General features: G+C 41.8%; 1 long non-coding RNA gene across 1 annotated transcript in view; it reads left to right on the top strand.

The window, feature by feature from the left end:
- The first annotated feature begins 1,677 nt into the window (after positions 1–1,677).
- The window catches only part of LOC138853672 (uncharacterized), a 285,058-nt gene continuing 264,678 nt past the window's right edge, over positions 1,678–22,057 (top strand). Inside the window, exons 1-2 of the long non-coding RNA XR_011392840.1 lie at positions 1,678–1,738; positions 1,824–2,273. This is a non-coding gene — a long non-coding RNA (uncharacterized lncRNA). The remainder of the gene's footprint in view (positions 1,739–1,823; positions 2,274–22,057) is intronic.

Raw genomic sequence — 22,057 nt, 5'->3', positions numbered from 1 at the left:
ATCTCCTTTTCGTCCATGTATGGGAGCCTCCTGCCCATCGTCATTCGTTAATCCACCGGCTGGCCTTCTGGCCTGCCCGCGCTGCCCTCACTCCGCGGCCATATGATCATAGTCACCGCAGAGGCGGCACGTCCGTCATTGACCAGCATAAGACACTATGACCTGTATTTGGAAGTCATCAAGGTACACATACGATGGTATGGCCTGGCGTAGAGACATCTTAAGGGTAAACGAACCGTCTGGGAGACCAGCATACACCCCAGCCACCCGCATGCCTTGTTTAGCCATGTGTATCACTCCGTATCTTCTCCCCTCAAGGAAGGTTCCTTGATGTTGGTGAGGGGCTCTTGATTTAGGGAATTGGATCTGTGCTCCAGTTCCCCGAATTAAGCCTGAATGCCTTCCACATCCCCCCCCCAGGCGCTGTATAATCCTCCGGGTTTAGCGCTTACCCCTTGATTATAATAATAATAATAATCCGTATCTTCTGAAAACACTGTGGAGATCCGTTGCAACGGCCTCGAAGAGCACATTGCGCAGTTTCACCCACGTATATTGTCGAGAAACATCCACCATACGCACATGCACTTCAGGGGACACATCTACGCAGAGATCTTGGAATTGCTCAACCAGCTTCTCGTACACTGGCTCGTAGAGTAGTTTCACAAAAATTTGGTAGGCGCCATTTAATGCCACACCGTACAAATCCTTGTCCGCAATACCATAAGTGTCACCTGTTCATTCCCAGGCGTAATCCCCCCCCCCCCCGAACAAGCTGTATACCAACGGTATTCACCCGCCTCCTCACGCTGAATACCATGACGTCACTGATTAGCTTGCTAGACTGTCATCAGAGAGGTACGAGGCACGTCCACACTCCCTGGCAGCTAGGTCGCGATTAGATATATATATATATATACTATTTTCAGGCCGAAGGAGACTCGAACCTATGAACCTTGGAACAAGGTACGCAGTGTTTTACCGCCGTACCACACTGGTCCCGTGTGTGTGTGTGTGTGTGTGTGTGTGTGTGTGTGTGTGTGTGTGTGTGTGTGTGTGAATGTGTGTGTGTGTGTGTGTGTGTGTATGCGTGTGTGTGTGTGTGCGTGTGCGTGTGTGTGTGTGTGTGTGTATGTGTGTGTGTGTGTGTGTGTGTGTTTTCTAGTCTTTCTCTCATATATCCATATATCCTATCACACATATGTAACACATTTCTTACCCTTTCTCTCTTTCACCATCACTAGTAACGTGTTTGGGTCTTCCTTTCTGCCACACATATATACCAATGTATAATATATTTTTTGACGAATAATTAAATAAATTGAAAAAATAAATTAAATAAAATAAATTGAAAATTTATTCAATTTAATTATTCGCCAAAAATTATTCGAGGTGAAAATAATAACGAAAAATGCCCAATGACTTGGAATGATACACTGAATTGTTCCTCCGTGTAGCATATACAATGCCAATAAACCACAATCTTATTAAGCATACGTCTTGTAGCATGCTATACTGCAACCATGCTGCATATTTACACGAATAATAAATAATACTAAGCATTAGTATTAATAAACTGCGACAAGTACCAAAAGAGAGGTCGAGATCCCGACTAAATCAAATAACTCATGAATTGCTTCAGAGCTGCGAAGTGGAACTTTACAGAGCTCAGTGTGTCTAGCAGCCCGTACAAGTGTGGAAGGGTCAACGCAGCAAGCAAGATTACGAACTTTGACGAGTGGGTGTGTTTTGTGTATATACATCCAGAAGTACATTTATGTATATATCTATATCCTGAATTTTTTATTTAATTGCCATTTCAGATATTAACGAATCCTTGACTAGAAATGTGCAAGTGACATATGGCCTTAGTAACTAGTAACCCTTTTGTAGTCGATGGATTTTTGCCTTAATAATCTAGCCAACTAGTGATGCTTTAACTACTAATTTTAAATAAAGCGAACCGCGTATAAACACTTGATTCACACCGGAGTGTACATGACCCAGTCGTGCTATGATGCAAGTGTCTGTAGAAAGTGCTAGTGTGATAAAAGTTCTTTAACTCTTTTGTCAAGTGTAATAACGAGTATTAATTTCGTCTGGAAAAATACAGTACTTAATTTTCTAGTATTCATGATAAGTCAGAAATGTGCTGATATAACAGTGTTTATCATACACAACTGTTGATGAAAGTATTTGTGAAATGGAAATGTTGGTGAGAAACATCAGCAGTCTGCGCCTGTCATCCATACATCGTCTACCATCCTGGGAAGGTGAGTTTTAATATGTAGAAGAAAACCATGATTTTAGTTCAGTCATACAATGAGAATTATAGCATCACCATATAGTTGCTTAACATAGTTACAATGCTGTATGACCCCGGTGGTTTAGCTCTTAGTTTTCATTATAATAATAATTAACACAATTTTTAAATCATCTGTTGAGAATACTTAGAGAGTTGTGCAATGAATAATAAAACTAGCGATTCTTGCTGATGGTGCAGGTTGAAGTTTCTACCTGGGATACTTAGAGGGTGCAGATGAAGGCTATAACTGGTTATATTTGCATTAGGTACAGGTTGAAGGGTATTACTGGGGAACAGGGTTGTCACATTAAATTTTAAGATATTGATAGATTACTGCCGAAACGCGATAGGTTGATTTTGTTTGTGACTAAAAGCGCCCTAACATATTCTTTGCAAAAATAACATTTTTTAATGACCTCACTCATCAGTATACAGGCGATTATTCTAGATCTGCTAAATTCCAATCGACCATCTCTTCGTCAGTATGTGTAATTTTTTCATGTTGTGAATGTTGAGAACTACGACGTTGATACGCATCAATAGAGCTAATATTTCGCATGACTTCATTTGGTATTTTTTAATCATAGTAGAATTTACGGTTTGCCGTGCGTTATCATACGGTATTTAAGTCAAAACAACTCTTCTACTCTTGACACTAGCTTCAGATTTTAATAATGCATATACTCTGTTGTTAATACCATTCATAATAAAAATATTTTAAGTGCCTTTAGCAACTATTATTATTATTATTATTAAAGATTCACCGGTATTCTCCCGGCCCGGGCCTTTTCCAAGTGGTGGCCCGGCCTTGGCTCCCTCTTTAGGAAGTGTCTGAGACCTAAGTCTCCCATGGGAGGAGGTACAAGTACCCCCTCATCTTTGGGACCAACTGTCCCCAGGCCTAGCCACAAGCTAGGCCTCTCTGGTCTGCCATCCCTGCCCCAAGGGAGCAAATGGGAATGACAGTCTTATGAGCTAAAGGCTCGGGCTCAGGCACCTACCCTACCCTAGAAGGGTTAGGCATGGTGTCGATTTTTAGCAACTAGTTTTAAAGCCTCGCATATTGCACCACCATTGCAGCTATACAGTTCAGCTGGTATAAATATGTAACCACAATTTGTTTTTCTCTCAAAATAATACCCAATAGCTATTCCTAATAGTTTATTTATAGACTATTTTTTTATTTTATTTAAAACTTCATGTACAAATACACATAGGTATGTACATATACTATTATATAATGATACAGGTGATGAGCAAGAAATCAACATTGTCACTACATACTCTACTGAAAACTACATCATACATAATGACACTAAAACTAACCTAACAACCTACACTCTGCTTCTAAGTACAGCACTACACAACCTACACTCTGCTTCTAAGTACAGCGCGGCACAACCTACATTCTGCTTCTAAGTACAGCACTACACAACCTACACTCTGCTTCTAAGTACAGCGCTACACAACCTACACTCTGCTTCTAAGTACAGCGCGGCACAACCTACACTCTGCTTCTAAGTACAGTGCTACACAACCTACACTCTGCTTCTAAGTACAGCGCTACACAACCTACACTCTGCTTCTAAGTACAGTGCTACACAACCTACACTCTGCTTCTAAGTACAGTGCTACACAACCTACACTCTGCTTCTAAGTACAGTGCTACACAACCTACGCTCTGCTTCTAAGTACAGCGCTACACAACCTACACTCTGCTTCTAAGTACAGCGCTACACAACCTACGCTCTGCTTCTAAGTACAGAGCTACACAACCTACGCTCTGCTTCTAAGTACAGCGCTACACAACCTACGCTCTGCTTCTAAGTACAGAGCTACACAACCTACGCTCTGCTTCTAAGTACAGCGCTACACAACCTACACTCTGCTTCTAAGTACAGTTCTACACAACCTACGCTCTGCTTCTAAGTACAGCGCTACACAACCTACACTCTGCTTCTAAGTACAGTGCTACACAACCTACACTCTGCTTCTAAGTACAGTGCTACACAACCTACACTCTGCTTCTAAGTACAGCACTACACAACCTACACTCTGCTTCTAAGTACAGCACTACACAACCTACACTCTGCTTCTAAGTACAGCGCGGCACAACCTACACTCTGCTTCTAAGTACAGCGCTACACAACCTACGCTCTGCTTCTAAGTACAGCACTACACTCCTAACACCCACAGGAGTAAACTGTTCACTTACACTTGGCTATAGCAATATCAAAACCTCGTACTTAAGCATATATAATGAACTTTTCATGGAAAACATCAGTACCACAGTATATGAACAATAAGCAACCCTTGCAACATCTGACACTATATATACAAGTAATGCCTAAATATACTGCTACTAGAAAATAGTTAAGAGTAGCTCACTATTGTGATAATGATACATCGTTCTTTTAAAATTATGCACAAAATACATGTACATATATAGGTAGCGCTTATGGTTACATGGAACACAAATCTCTACTGGTACGACCCTAGCACATTTGCAATGGCGTTATTCTTCCCAAACAACACAATCCACACCCTAACCTTTAAATGCCCAAAGCTACAAAAACAAAGGCATTCACATTGGTGAAGCTAACACGATACAGCGCGCACTTTGACACCCCCCCCCCCCACACACACACAACGGATAAGTGTGTCCCCTGTCACCAACCTTTACAACCAAAACAGTAATTAACGTTAACTGACTCATCATAAAACGTTTGTAACTTAAGTAATCAACACTCACAAAATCATAGTACATGTATATTAACACCTTAAAAACAACCCTACAAACATGAACATATCAATAAGAAAAATTTATACATTGTATCCCTAAACACAAACATCTGCAGGACAGATTATTTACATCTGCCAGAGATTAATTATATCCTTAATAATTTTAAGTACAGGTTCCATAACAATATTTCCTAAAGATCAGGTTACGAACAGTTCAAGTTTTATACTAAAAAAACGGTATACACAAAATACATGGTTCGCCACACCTAACCTTGAAAATATGTTCGCCGATCACATACATCCCGAAAGATCAATTATGTGCCTCTTACTGACGTAAAAATATATATAGAAACAGAAGAATGAGAACCAAGATAGTGACGTCATGCCCTTACTGTATCACCGTTACATATATATTTCTTCACATATAAACATTCCTTATACTCGTCCCTATAGTAACCATGAACACAAACGTACGTACACGTACGTACACACACGTACAAGTAAACACACACCCAGTTTAAATGGAGCCTCAAGAAGGTTACATGTTCTGCAAACCAACTTACAATACTACAATGTTATACATCCCTCACACATTCCACATACATGCTGATCACCCCCCCCCCCCTGAAATTCCAATGCCTCGGAACCCCAACCCCCTCAAGGAAGGTTCCTTGATGTTGTGCTCCAGTTCCCCGAATTAAGCCTGAATGCCTTCCACCTCCCCCCCCTAGGCGGTGTATAATCCTCCGGGTTTAGCGCTTCCCCTTGATTATTATAATAATAATAATAATAATAATCGGAACCCCAACCAAACCCCGTTACCCCTTTCTCCCCACCCCACCAGAACCCCAGTAACCCCTCCCCCCCCCCAGGACGGGCTCCACCACGGTCATAATGCTAACAAACCCCCGACACTCAAATAATCCCTCTTGAAACTTTCCCAGCGTACTGCCACACAACAATTTATTCCTACACACAGTTTTATAAAACATCGCCGCCGGATACGACGTCGTACTTCCATATTCTCTCCACCCTCACGAAAACCTCACGTGATAACAACAACAACAACAACAACATAAGCCGCAGCTCTCGCTGCGAGCCATCGCCCCCAGTCCTTCATAACACCCACAGAAGTACACTACATGAAATGCACTCTCATCAACCTCACAAACTCTACAAGCTCTATCCTCCTCCACCTTCCGATACAATAACGACACTCCCGATACAATAACACCTAGTAGGTAGAACTCCATGTAAAAAATTGTACATAACCTCTTGTTCTCTCGAAGGGATGCGTTATTTCGATATATCTCCTATCAACACGTTATACAAAACCCTAATCTTAATTTGTCCCGGCTTCCTCACCGACATCATAACCCTTAACAGCCGAAATCGATCTCGAAAATCTATCCCTCAAAAAGTCCTAAATAACACAGCATACACTCGTTCAAGACATCCTTCTTTGAATGTCCCTGCTTGCAGCACTGCCCTTTTAACATAAACCCACAATACAGGTTTTCGAAGCTCAAATAACCCAAAACGTCTCCTTCTCGCTGGCAAAGTGATGACTTCCCTCCACAACCATTCACACTTTGAAGACCACAAGAACCTAAAAATCCTACCCTGAACCCTTCGTATCACCACGGAAGTTAAAGGGGTATACGATTGCTGCATAACATGCCTTACTGTGAGAAGGGTATTTACGGTAAAGGCCCTCTGCACTAGTGTTAAATAAGACTGGAATCCTTGTAATCGATAAACAATGCTATTCTCAATTCTTTCCGAATTTGCCACCCTCGCCTCCTCTCTATCACCCGCATAAACAACCCCACATCTTTAATGATCGCTTCACATTCGTCGTTAATGAGCAACCCCGATCCCTACGGTGTTCCCACTCAGGAAGACTCAATATCTTAGATTTATCTACATTCATTTCCATACCCGACGCCTTCCCAAACTTTCCAACCACCCCTTCCAGTGCGAGAAGGTTCGTATGCTCGTTCACTAATAACGTCATGTCATCTACATATCCCACAATCTCTGGATAAACTCTCCTACCCACACTCATCCTACTATCAAAAACACACTCACCATCGTATGGAAAGGACCCTGCACACATGCGAAGAGCATCTGAGAGACTGGACAGCCTTGCTGCAGACCCCTACCCATAGGTACAACCCCACCTAATCGACAGTTAACCTGAATTCTACCCAGTACCTCGCTATATAATGTATCCACCCACCTTACCATTTCCTTCCCAAATCTCTGCTTAAGATACAATGCAGTGCTTCCCTTTCCACCGAATCATGTGCCCCTCTCCAATCAAGGGTAAAAAATGCCCCCTTCCCCCCCGTCTCTTGCATTGCACTCACAAAGTCCACAATAATTGAATGTCCCGATAACATGGACCTACCCGGAATACCATACTGTCCAGGCGTGACTACACGACCCACTACACACTTTATTCGACTGCCCAACACCTTGGCGAAGATTTTATAATCGGATCACAAAAGGGAAGTAAGCACGATAATCACCAGTACCAACCTGCTTCTTACCCTTAGCGACAAGCACCACAACTGCTGTCGACTGCACAGACCCCAATCTACCTCCATTTTTCATTACGTTCATCAAACGCACCATAAATCCTAGTAATAAGTCCCAATGCTTAACATAAAATTCAACCAGAATACCATCCAACCCCGGGGATTTACCCTTGCCATAGCGGACAGTGTCCTAAAAATTTCCCTCTCCACAATGGCTTTCCCCAACGGCACCCTGTCCCGTTCTTTAAGATTACACGACATTCCTTAACAAATGTCAGACACTGCGGTTTCTTCCAACCCCTTCGTTTCCCAATACTGCTCATACAATCTATCTACCAAAACACCCATCGCCTAAGTGGTTTGCAGGACTTGCCCCTCCCTAAAGCCCAGGACATCACAATGAACGTTTATATATGGAACGGTAGTCGCCTGCCTCCGCTGCTTCTGTACTCATAAAACACAGGCAGTAGGTCTATCTCCTCATAAAACCTCCTCCACCACTGCCTGCACCCTCACTGCATAGTACTGTTCATTATGCAACCCCCTATTAATGACTTCAAGCTCTTCATTTCATCTACCCAGTACACCCCTGTTGCTGCTGCTGCTCTATATTATTGACGCAAATCTGTCCTCATAATTTTTTTTTTATATTTTATTTGAAAAGCACAATACATATTCATATGTATACTATGCATACGTTACATAAACTAAGACATGTTATCCATTAAATATGAAACAACAATTCCACATTCCCTATCCCAGCTCTTAACCTATACTTAAGAGACACACTTCAATTTAACATGATTGCCATCCCCAAAAATTCAAACCACCATTTACAAACCCCTTTTTAACAAATTAATAAACCAGTGCATACAAAAAATATTTTCATGCACCGTTTTGACAAAAAAAAAAAAAAAAAAAAAAAAAAAAAAAAACACCCTCAAGTAACCTAACAATCTCAAGTAACCTAACAATCAAAATACATAAGAACACAGATATGTACATTATGTTACTACACGGACACACTTGTATAATTGGAAGAATATACATCCACAATATTCCATATCAATAATAAAAAACAACAACCATGAAAATCAGAACATCATTGTATAACATGTATTTTACACATAAATTAGAGGATACACTTCTTTAAACAACCTATGTACATATTTAATATAAACCATATCAAATGGGTTCTCACAAGGACGGGGCAAACTTGTTAATGACTAAACAAAATTCTAATCTCCCTATCTGAAACACAATTAAACCTCCTTGACTAAGTCATATTCTTCACATTCTCTTGTGCCAAGGTATTACAATCCTTCTTTTATAAAAAAGTACCGTTATAAAGGAAATACTTGTATACTAATTATCTAAAGAAAACCTAATCAAGGGTAATATGGAAAGTACTTGCAGCTACACGTTAAAACTACTAAAAAAAAAACTTGACTACAGTTTCTACTTGCTTTATTTTATATTTTAAAACCCCTTCTCAACGTTAATAAAAACACATACTATAATTCACTGGTAAATCATTTTTTCACGTGTTCAGTACTACTTGGCCTAAAAAGCCATAACAGCCACTTAAACCACCTCTCCTCGATAGTGAGTGCAATAATATACCCAACCAATATGTAATGCAAGGCATTCCAATTATGACTATGTATCCAAGGTACTGATCGCCAATATCAAATATCTCTACAGGAACATAACCATTTCATAAATATATGCTCTCACTATCTCACCCTCACACCACCTTCCACACTGCTATCCTAACCTTACACCCCCCCCTCACAAAAAAGACCCTACCCTTGCCCCCCCCCCCCCTGTTCCCTTAGAAGCTGTGCTACAGAAAAATTACGATAACCTATCGAAAAACTTGAATCCCATCTCCCCCCATATATTAACCTATTCCTACACCTTGTCCTATAAAACCTCGCTGCTAACGCTTTTATCCTCAACTGCCCTACAATCTGCCTCATACCCCAAGAAACATGCAAATAATCTGCCATGACATACATCAAAGCCCTACCCACCTCACTTGCTACCCCACTAACATCCATTGACAACGATCTAAGAAAAGACCAACTCCCCCCCCCCCCCAACAGCCTAATAACCCCCGCCATCCAGACTCTCACCACTTCCAAAGATGAACAAAAATATACCACATGATATGCCGTCTCCTCCTCCCCACAGAATAAACATGTTGCCTCTCTAACAAACCCCATCTTATGCAACATATACTTAGATGCCACCACACCCATTAGAAAACGATACACCAACTCCCTAACCCTTGCTGGTATCCGAAGCGTCCTGAACTCCCTCCATATGACCCTCCAGTTATACATGGGGTATACTGTGACCCCCTGCAATGCACCCCTTCCCCACACCACACCCACCACTGCTTTTACCTTCAACCTTTTTACCTGCCCCACTGCCAACATGAATCTTATTACATCTTCACACTTTCTCAAATCCCTACCACTCCACCAGTTTCTAGCATCCCTCATCACCCTATCCACCCTAACACCCCTCTCCCCCCCCCACCCTTAAATACCTCTGCTTAATATATAAAACCATTACCCTAGACCCTAAGTCCAACAAACCTAGACCCCCCCTTTTCACCTCCGTCATGACCACATCTTTGGACAACCAGGCCCTCCCAAACCCCCACACAAACCTCAACACCCTCCTCTGTATTTCCTGTATATCCTGCACCCTCAAAGGGAACACCTCCGCTACACCCCAGACCTTGCTATACACCACCGAATTAATTACCAACACCCTCTGCTGTAACGCCACTTCACTGGCCCTCAAACCTTTTAACTTGCCTATAACCCTACTCGTGACTGCTTCTGAGTTAATCCTCCTACATTCCTGCAATTGCTTCATATACCATATCCCACACACCTTAATTCTATCACAAACCGTCCATCCCATCTCCTCCCCCAATCTCCCCCCAACCCATGTTCCTACTTCTAATAACCTAGACTTTGCTAAATTAACTACCATTCCTGAAACATACCCAAAGCTCCTAATGACCTCTCCCACCCTACGTAAAGCCTCCCCACTCGTAACTAACACAGTTGTATCATCCACATAACCTACTATGCCCCCCATACTTCCCCCCCCCACCTCCCTCAATTCCTCGTCCACAGCCTCAAAGAAAGGATGTTGCACGCATGCAAAAAGCAACTGTGACAGCGGGCAACCCTGCCTTAATCCCTGTTCCATCATCACCGCCCCCCCCAGCTTACCATTAACTTGCACCCTCATTACAGCCCCCTCATACAGCGTGCGCACCCACCTCACTACCCCCCCTCCAAAACCCAATTTCTCCAAACATCCCCACAAAAAGTCCCTCTTCACACAGTCATATGCCTGAGCCCAATCCAAGCCAAGGACGCCCCCTCCCTGACAGTTCTCTATAAAATCCCTTATCGCACTATGCCCATTCTTCATAGTCCTTCCCGGAATCCCATACTGTCCCTCATGTACTCTACTCCCAATTACCTTCTTTAACCTGTTCCCCAATACCTTCGCAAAAATTTTGTAATCCGTACACATTAACGACAACGGACGATAATCTCCCAAACCCTTCTCCTCTCCTCCCTTCTTTGGCACCAAGACAACGACCCCAGTTCTCTGTGTTTGCGCCATTCTGCCCCATTTCAACATATAATTCAGAACCTCCACTAGGCACTCCCTCAGAACCTCCCAATGCGCTTTGTAAAAATCATTAGGTAACCCATCTATTCCCGGTGCCTTCCCCTGACTCAACCCATTCACCACTTCCCCCACCTCCTCCCCCGTAATGCCTCCCTCCAACTCCCTATCCCTCTGCCCCATACCCTGCGGTACCCTAATCCCACTAAATGTTTCTATCCCACCTACCCCTCCCCTTCTCTTCCATTTCTCCGTAAACCAATCATCAGCATACCTACTGATAGAATCTGTGTCAGTGAGACCCTGTCCCCTCACATAACCCTCCCCACCCTCCACAACAATATGCGCCACGGTATTCCTCAACTGTCTGTCCTTGAATTTTCTGAGAACATACCCGGTTGGCTTATCACCCTTTAGTACGTCCTCCAATCCTGCCCTGACCCTGAGTGCATCAAAACGTTCATTATGCATCTCTACTAAACGACTCCTAAGTTCCCCCATAACTCCTTCCCCTCCCTCCCTACTCCCCCCCGCATAACAATCATTCAACTGACCCTCTAAATAATTCTGCAATCCAAACCTCCAGCGTGCCCTTTCCCTGCCCCTCTTCCTAAAAAATTCTACAATTTTCACCTTTGCCTGCAACTCCCACCAATCTAACAAATCCACCTCCTCATCCCTAGCCTCCCAAAAGCCTTTCCACCATGACTGAAAAGACCGACCTTGATCCTCCTCCTGTAAAAGCCTCACATTTAATTTCCAATAGCCCTGATATATTCTCGGAATACCATCCACCCTAAGATCAGCCAACACTGCTCTGTGGTCTGAAAAACCCACGTCTACTGTTCTAACTCTCTCCACTCCTATCCCCTGCCTCACATAAATCCTATCCAACCTTGCCTCATAACTCCCCTGTACATAGGTATACTCAACCTGATACCCCCCCCTGCCAACCACATCTACCACCCCGACATCACCCAATGCATCCCTTAAAACACCCAACACACACCCCGCCCCCCTAGGAACTACGTCTACATGCCTAATCACACAATTCCAATCACCTCCAATTATCGCTATGGCAGGTAAACCCCTGAGATGATATAACAAAACGTCACGAACAAAATCTGATTTTATCCTTACGTTACCAATCGCAGGCATATAAACTCCCACAAAACATACCCTACTCTCCCCCCACCACCCATCCACCCGAACAACCCTCCCCCCACCCCCCTCCTCCCACCCCATGACTCGCAAGGGACTGGTCTCCTTTACTAAAACAGCCACTCCGCCCTTTAAAAGCGTTGCCATGCTCACAAACAACTTATATCCTCTCAATCTCAACTCACTACCTGACTTATAGTTATGCTCCTGTAGGAAACCAACATCAACGTCGTACCTTTTAAGGAACCACTCCAACCACACCCTTTTAACCTCAGTTTTTAAGCCATTAGCATTTATCGTTACACACCTGAATGGTCAAGGAGAGGCGGCTTACCCCTATGCCGCTGTGGCTTGCTCACACTTCCCTTCAAGCTGCTTACACTTTCCTTATTACTCTTTTTAATAGAACTTCCTACCCCCCCTTGTCTCTCCCCCGATTTTCCCTGTACTCCCCCCCCTGTAGGGGAATTGCGGACCACCTCCGCCCAAACCTTCTTACCTGGTCTTTGCCCAGGTGTTAAAACATCATCTAATTCAGTCAGCCCCGCTGGTCTCTTCCTAGAGCTGCCTCCCAAAGCCACCTCTTCCTCAGGTACATCCTCCCTGTGTACCTCTGCCACTACAAGTGTATCCTTTCCAGTGTTCCCTACTACTTCCGACTTCTCACTCAGGCCTTGCAATTGCTGCTTTTCACTGATCCGTTCATCCATGTCCTCCCCTACCAAGGCCTCCTCCAAGAATTCCTGGAGCACTGACTCCAAGGGCACCTCCTGTGTCGTCTCCACCACTTCCTCCACCACCTCAGATGTTGGAGAAGGAACTTCCTCCTCCACCGGGAGTGTGACACACGTCCCCATCTGTTCACCCTCCTTCTCCACCTCCTCACTCCATAGAGTAGTCCCATTCTTCGCCGCCGCCACCACACTCGCCTGCTGGATGTCCTCCACCGGGACTGACACCCCCGGGGCAACTCTACGTGCACATTGTGCCGCTATATGGTCAAAAGAGCCACAAAGACGACACGTTCTCCTTTGCCCCACATACGACACATATACCTGATTTCTGGTGCCTGGCAACATTACATACGAAGGTATAGGCGTCTTTAAAGTCATCTTGATATTGTATGACCCTTCCGGGAGGCCCACATATGGTCCATCCCGCCATACCCCACCTCTGGCTTCATGAATGACACCATACTTGCGAAAAACTTCCTGTATACCAAACTGCGTTGCCTCGAAGGGTACATTCCTCACTCGTACCCACGTGTAGAATGTAGATACGTCATGCAAGCACACATCCATCGTCGAGTTGAGACACATTCGCCGTTCCTGGTACTCCTCCACCACACTGCTGTAGTAGCTATTCCTCAGGAACTTTACAAATACTCGTTTCATCCCATTAAGGGCCACACCATACAGTTCCTCATTAGGGATACCATATAAATCCCTAATAATTGCAGGTAGAACGACGTTCATAGTAGCAGGGCTCAGAGAACCCCTCAACAGCTCAATGCAAACTGTATTAATTCTCCTGCCGGTGTACTCCGCCATGTCTGAACAGTGAAAACTGCGCAGAAACCAGTTGTAGTGGGAGCTACTGCACAGTGCGTCCGCACGGCCCAACAGCGATGCGAACAATGTTACACCCATTTAAACGAACAGTAGGCAATGCATGCACCACATAACTGGAAATCTCCAAATCTCTTGCGTCTTTGAGGTTATACTCCTGTATAAAAAGCTACATCCACCCTATATAAACCCCGCAAACCATCTCTTCGCTACCGCACCTAGACCATTAATTAACATTAATGGTCATACATCGGAGGCCTAGGTAAAAGGTGGTTTGTTGTGTTGACTGACTCGACCTGCAGCACTTGCAGCAACACCCGTATTGCCACCTTTACCAGGTACCACAATCTCTGGTTTCTTGGTTCCTTTGGAAGTGTTCGATTTGGAAATTACACCCCCAGAACCACCCGCTATGTCTAACCACAACTTTTTACCAGGCCTCTGGGCGGGAGTTAACATATCAACGGAATCCAATGCTGTCGCTGCGCGTTTCCAAGCGCCTGTGTCCTCCACACACAGTTCACTTGAAGCCACCCGATGCATATTCACATCCACCTCCACCAAACTGAGCCCCTTCCCCTCCAGCTCATCATCCATCACGAGAGCAAAGGGAGGTTCCACTATCCTCACAGTAGCCTCCACACACCCCGGAGCCTCATTTCCCTCCTCAGGTGTCACCGACACCTCGTCCAATGAAAAAGGACCTATTTCCCTTAACACTTTTTCGAACTCTTCCAGCTCTGCTTTCCCGGTCTCTGTCCGTGCCTGAACCTTAGCATTCAACACAATAATGCGTTCCTCTGTTGCTTCCATCTCAAAGTCAGCTGCATCCGCCACTACATGACCCCCTCCCCTTAGGGTCTAGGGCCGTACTGCCTTGAGGACCGCGGGCTATGCTCCATGACCGTGACGCTCTGTCTCTGCAACGTCCGTCCTGATGCCACACTGGCGGTCCGTCCTACGAGGACACTCCATAGCCATGTGTTCATACCCCTCGCATATCCTACAGGTCCGTCGACGTTCTGCGTAGGATACCATTAGCTGCGTTCCGAAATCCGGCAGGACTACGTGAGATGGCACAGGGTACTTCAGAGTAATTTTGAGAGAGTACGTCCCCTCAGGTAAACCAGTACACACGCAAATCATCCACGCACCCTGTTGCTCCACATTTATCCTGCCAAAACGATTGAACACTTGCCGTAAGTTGTCATCGGTTGTCTCACCCAAGTGTATCGTTTGGACACATCCACCAGGCGCACTTTAACATCTGCATTCACCTCCATCACAACGTCTTGAAATTTGTCAACGACCGCTTCGTACACCTGAGCCGTTAACAACTTGAGGAACAATCGTTTGGCCTCATTCATGGCTACACCATAGAGATCTTCGTCCGGTGTGCCATTTGTTTCTCGAATGATGATGGGGAATAGGACGTTTGCTACATCAGTAGTGACAGCTCCCTTCAGTAATTCAATCCCGTCTGTGTTGACACGTTTCCTTAACCCAGTGGCCATTATGCTCACGGGCAACCACTTGGAAATGCTGTAGGAGCTCCAATAGCACGTCCCCACAAGCCGCTGTCCAGGCGGCGAATGAATTTATAGACTATTAGGAAAATATGGTGCAAGTACATTGTAAACAACTGCACTGTAATTTGTTCTCTTGAGCTTAAGGTTCATACATCCAGAACTGTCAGCAAATAGCCAACAACTCAAAATGAACAATGTTCAGCAATCAACAAAGACATACATACCTCTTGTTCTCCTTACATCATCGCTTAGTCTTTCAGACTGAAGCATTGCTGTCTATATGTACTGAATAGTTCTTAAATTTCCTTGTGTTTGGCAATAGTTTTGTCTTTCACTGTCACTTAATTTAGCTGCAGTTGAACATTTGCAGTACTTACAAAATTATTTGTATCGTCGTCCTCTACTTTCCTTAACCATTTTTGGTATCTCGAGTCACTTGACTCTGAAACGCTCAGTATATTTCTTGCTCTTAATGAATAATCAGAGCAAATAGAGACAATAATAGTAAGGGTAACAGATAACACAAACGAGAATTTAAACAAAAGCTGAACTGGTGTGACGTATATTTCACACAGTTTGTCAGACAGTCAAACGTTCACAGCCCAGGACACCATCACTCACGTGAGTCACGACTGAACGTGATCTGGACCTGTCTAGCCAGAGCTTCAGAAAGCTATCTAGTGAGACTCATTATTTAGCTTACTTTTCCTTACATTTATTTAGGCTTGTGTTTATTACATATATACTTAGCTTGATTTCCAAAAAAATTAGATTGCAAAAACTCTAGATTTTGCGTTAAATCAAAAAAAAAAAAGTGCGTTCGCACAACTTTCAAAAATCTAAGGCTGAAATTATCTGAACCCGCTTAATCTACTGCGAAAAACGCTAAGTTGGCAACCCTGCTGGGGAGGCGATAGATATTGGTAGTGATACTTGCATCAGGTGCAGGCTAGAGGGTATAACTGAAGCAGAGATTAGTTATTAATAAATATCATGGTTTACCTTGCAGGTAAGTGAAAGATAACAGCTCATCGTGGGACAGCTCAAACACTACCAGTAAGGTAAGTGCCAGTTGTTGACGTTTTAAAAAAAAATTAAGGAGTATCTATAACTTATTTAGCGTATATACGAATAAAAGACAATTAGAATCAAATGAGCGTCGACAAAAGACTGTACGTTTCTTTATTTGTAAATATTGGTTATGGAGTACAGTATATCATAACTCGCTATCACAGGTGAAATAGACGAGTCTCTTCACTCTTGTAAGTCAAGAACACTGAAGTACTCCCCTGAGCTAAGATTAAAGTAATCTTCTTAGGAAATTAAGAACGTTGAGCCCCTAAGATCTTCCCTCCGTTCAAAGAAGTGGTTCCCGTTTTTTTCTTGACCAATAATTCCAATTACATTTTCTTGATGCTGGAGAAGGGCTCTTGATTCAGTTTAATGAAGGTGACCTCACCTTCCTTGGATAGAATATTATTAATCTTGGGATCTCAAATTTTACTTGTACCTAATTAGCAACCCAGTAAATGATCGTTTAGCGAAAGATGCAACGCGGTTAACGAATCTGGCTACAAAAATTGCTAGAGAAAATATTTGAGAGGTTTGAATAAATTTTGTGTAAGAAAAAGGTGTATATACAATCAAAACACAGCCATTTGTCATTATTTGTGCATCTATTGTTGGTCTTATTGTTGGCATCTATTGTTGTCAATGTTACAAGTATATCCCTTCACTGTTGGCCGTACAATTGCCTTCACTGTTGGCAGTACTCTTGCCTTCACTGTTGGCAGTACTCTTGCCTTCACTGTTTTCAGTACTCTTGCCTTCACTGTTGGCAGTGCTCTTGCCTTCACTGTTGGCAGAAGCAACTGCAACACACTTATGGAACTAAAGAGTAAATATTCTTTTGAATCATAGATCGAAAATGAGAGGTTGATTTGTCACTTTTTCATGTAATGCCGCATGTGATGTGGAGCAGCCTATTTTCTTGTTCGGGTGAAAAGTTGCAATCGGCTAGAGATTTACCTATCTCAAAATAAAAGTATCTTTTGCCTTTGTTTTTCTTTAAAAATTCGTATTTCTAAAAAATACTTATGAACATTAGCAAAGTAATGATGCACGTATGAGTGTATTCATATTTTCTTCTTTTTTTTTTTATTGATACTCTGATTTCCTATCAGAACACGTCATTCTGTTTTCTTATAATTTCAAATTAATTTAGACATGACAAGACGTTTGATACCTAACAGTTATTAGATAATGTTATTGGAAGACTACTCTGTCATATTGATTTTTTACATGGAAAAACTGATCTCTACACTTATTAAACCCTCATTAGGACTATCCCCGAGATACAATATGATAAAGTAAATAGGAATGATGAGCTTCCACGTCTAGGCTCAGGACTTAAACAGCCGAGTGTTCCGTGTGTTTTCTTTAATTATAATCCTATTCACAAGTGCTTTGATAGCCACACTGAAACTATTATAAAGCTCAATGGAAACCAACTCTTTACTGCGAACCGAAGAGCTTTTGCATATGATAATGTTACCTGCTACCACGAATATTTACACAACTGTTTCTTTCACTCATTTTGTCTGCACTATCATTTTTATTCATTTACAAATAGTGCAGTACGATTTCTATTTAAAAAAATATATAATCGTGTTGCTTTGTATTTCGCTGGTTGATTAAGGTAGCACATTAGGCTAAGAAGACAAATGCAGCAAAAGTATACCTTTATTAGTAAGAAGTATCGCCTGCAGAAGTCTTCTTCACGTAATAAAGCCTCGTGTCAGTAAAACGTTTTGATAATAAAGGTCTCATTTTTGCTGTACGTCTTTTGTAACAATTGCTGGCTACGCCAAACTTGCTCAACACACAAGGTTTTTCCCGTAAAAATGTCCTCTTTCTACATGTGTGTTCCATAAATACTCATTGCTAAACTATTAGAAATTTCAGTGATCCAGATAGGGTTTTTACATTGAAAAATGGCAACAGCAACAATTCCAGTTGCATCAGACCGTGGACAATGTTGTTAATATCTAAAATCAGACATATGCCCCCGGGAACATTTTCTTGCATTTTTTTATCAAATTGGGCGCACCCTTTAATAAAATTTAATTATTAACCTGGATTCTGAATCGTATTTTAAGGGTGCTTTTCACGGCAGTTTTAAAATTTATTTCAGTTTTGCGGGAAAAACATTGCAGATTGCTAATAATTGTTTGGGTTCTAAAAGATCAAGCACTGAGGGTTGGAGAAACACCACCAGTCAGTAGAAACTGGCTGGTGGTGTGGAAAAGAATGAATTATGGAAACTTATGAAAAAATTTCTCTTCATTATAAGGAGGACAGTGTTCCTGGAGGTTTGGTTGTTTCCCAAGTAAAAGGAGCTAATAGGAGAAACAATACTTGCAAACTGCGCTGCAAGGACAAAAATAACATCGAAATCTCTAGAAGAGTACTTCCCAAAAATGAACATTGAACCTCAATAAGATGTTGACCAAGTGTTGGTCGTTTTAATAGTCGGAATTTTTTTCATGAGGGAATATTGTTGATTATAGTACTTAGTATTATTGTGAGCCAAAATGTGAGCAAAGTAGTGAAAAGTGATCCTTGGGGTAATTGTCTACCAGTATTCGTCTGGTGCGAATAAGCTAACCTTAAGCATAAGCTAAAGGTTGGTCGGCCAGAAATGAGTAGGAAACGGAAGCAATCGTTAGAGAATGCTCTTATCTTGCATAACAGGATGAGAAACCTAATTAGTGAACTGACATAATTACTGGCAGACTTTCTAGAAGAATCTGATAACGTTTATGCTCTCTTGGCCTATTGAAGAGATTTATTTCAAAATAATAGATTTCATAGCCACTAAGTTTGTCAGTGAGAATTTAGCATTTATTTTCTTACTATCAGAAGGATGTAACAGGGTGTTGGTTACCTGCAAACTGCAACCCAGAATTTTTAGTGCCTTCAGTCGTAAGGAACTATAAAATGTGACAGTGGATGTAACTTTACACGTTGTGAAATAACTCATTTGTATCTTTCCGCAACAATTCATTTCAACAATTATTCTAATTTTATTCAGTTTCTAGTTGCAGTTTCCTAGTTTAAAATCTGGTGAATGTAAAAATATTAATTTTTTTTTTATCAGTGTTCACGTAAAGAATTTTATGCAAAACGAAACATATTTAACCATCTGTAATCTTTGTGGATCTTTGGCGATTTAGTGTATCAAATATTACTCATTTTTTTTTTTCGGGCCACCCTGCCGTGGTGGGAAACTGCCTATGTGTTAATAGATAATAATAATGTTCTCCATCCATCTGTTTTGCTCTAATTGAAAAGGTAATTAATAGTATTTTTTATGCATTTTTTAAATACTTAGATTTAAAGAAATGAATTAAAATACTTGCTTATTTAGAATATTTAATGATATCAACATTAGAAAAGTAATTAATATAAAATATCAAATTGTTATTTTTCTAGTCTAGTAACTATAAATGAGAATCTTTAAGAGTAAAACCTGTGGGAGTAACTGTATTTGTAAATGACATCATTATGATGGCTGTTATAATTGTTAGGTAATTAGTTTTTGTGCATCATAGTGCCACAGTGGAAGACCAAAATTTAACTGTTTTTACAAACTATGAATCTGCCTAAACTCACTTAAAAATTTCCCTAACATTGTCTATGTGTGTATATTTATATGCAGCCATGAAGCATTTTTCATATTACATATAGAATATAATTTCACTTTCAAGGTGAATACTTATCTTTCAACATTGGAAAAACAATAATTCCCAAAACAGAGACAAGTTTGGATGCAAAGGTTCTTATTTATATATCTAAAGAAGCAGTTTTAATCTTCTACACAACCAGGAGTAATTTATAAAAATATACATACAGCATGTAAATAGTTAAAAACTTTATAAATAAGACACTTGCGCAGCTGGTAATCATTATTCAGCACTCTTTTTCACCAGCCAGTGGCTTCAGTTAAATGCAGAGAAAAGGTGGAAAGTGAGAAGTTCGAGGTAATCAGTCCCTCAGCCTGGAGTCCGTGTGTTCAGTCCGTCAGTCTTGGTAAAAGTGCATCATATTTGCGAGGATGAGGCTAGGTGGTAGGTGGAGTCACCAGTGGAAAAAACAACTAGTGGAAGCATGACGTGTGTATAGATCAGACAAGTTTTGAAAGGTTTCCTTTGCTAAGATCCAAATATGTTGCTATGTTAGTTTTCTAAACCATCTGTTCAAACTCAGTTAAGCACAGCAGTATTTTGTAAGCTTGGCTCAAGTAACTGTTGAAAGCTTGCCTAACCTATAGATATATCTTATATCCACCAGTGGGGTTTTTCACTGGTGACTCCACCCACCACTGCTCCACCTCATCTGTCTGTGTTATCTAAGCCCTGTCCTTCCGAATATGCTGCACTTTTACCAAGATTGACGGACTGAACACAGTCTTCAGGCTGAGGGAATGATAACCTCAAACTTCATGTCATCTTCAGCCGTTTTTCTTCATTAGACTGAAGAAGCCACTCGCTGGTGAAACGTTTCCTGAAATAGATTTCCAAATGTTACACAAATAACAAAAAACCTTACAGTTGATACTTATAAGGAACAGGATGAAATACTAACCAGGTGTGCCCTAATTTTATTTTACTTTATTAATGTTTAAAGGCATTCAAAGCACAGTCAACTGTAGTGTATTGTGTTCTGGGAAGAGATGAAATAATCACTGAAATTAGTATACCATAACAGACCAAACATATTAACTTCTTGAACTCTAGTACTAACTGAGATTGTTTACTCCACTTAGAACTCAGAGATCAATCTGGAAGACTGTCATTCGGGACGTGTAACACAGACAAACTCCAAGTGCATGCATTTTTATGAAGTGTCCATGGAGCCACACCCGGTAAAAAGCACCAACAATGTCCAGTGTTAATACAGAACTGGTCTTGGATTTATCCAGTGTCTTGTGCCTCACTGCAGTGATAGTCATTAAATGGTCATCTGCCGTAAGGTTATTGTCTCGAGTATTTTAAGTGATTGATAGGAATTACATTGTAGTTGATTATCGCACTGCTCATACTTCAGTGAACAGGGACTTCATATGCCCTTTCTACGAAGAAGGCCATTTACCCTGTGAGGCAGAGTTGAAAGTTGAAAGTTAAAGGTAATGCTAACTGGTCAAAACATCTGTTCAGCACAACTGCTCAGCAATGTCGGGCTTACCTTATCAGTCTTGGTGCAGGGATTTAATGAGATCTTTTTCCAACAATTTTGAAAGCGATTTCTACTAACAATGCAGGTTCTCTAACTTGATCGAACACATGCATCTAGGCAACAAAGTTTTTAACCATTAAGTCGTCACCTCCTTGATTGTTGTCCTATGGAGTCGATTTAGAGGTTGAATCGTTTCGACAAGGGAATATCCTTGTGGGTCCTTGACCAAGGATCATCAGATTTTGAAGCCCAGTCTTCCTGTATCCAGTTTGCTTCGTGTTATTCTCTCGTATTGAGATGACTAAG

The sequence above is a fragment of the Cherax quadricarinatus genome, chromosome 37 (genome assembly GCF_038502225.1).
Source record: "Cherax quadricarinatus isolate ZL_2023a chromosome 37, ASM3850222v1, whole genome shotgun sequence".
Taxonomy (NCBI): domain Eukaryota; kingdom Metazoa; phylum Arthropoda; class Malacostraca; order Decapoda; family Parastacidae; genus Cherax; species Cherax quadricarinatus.
Note: the sequence above shows the minus strand (reverse complement) of the source record. Positions and strands in the feature narration are given on the sequence as shown.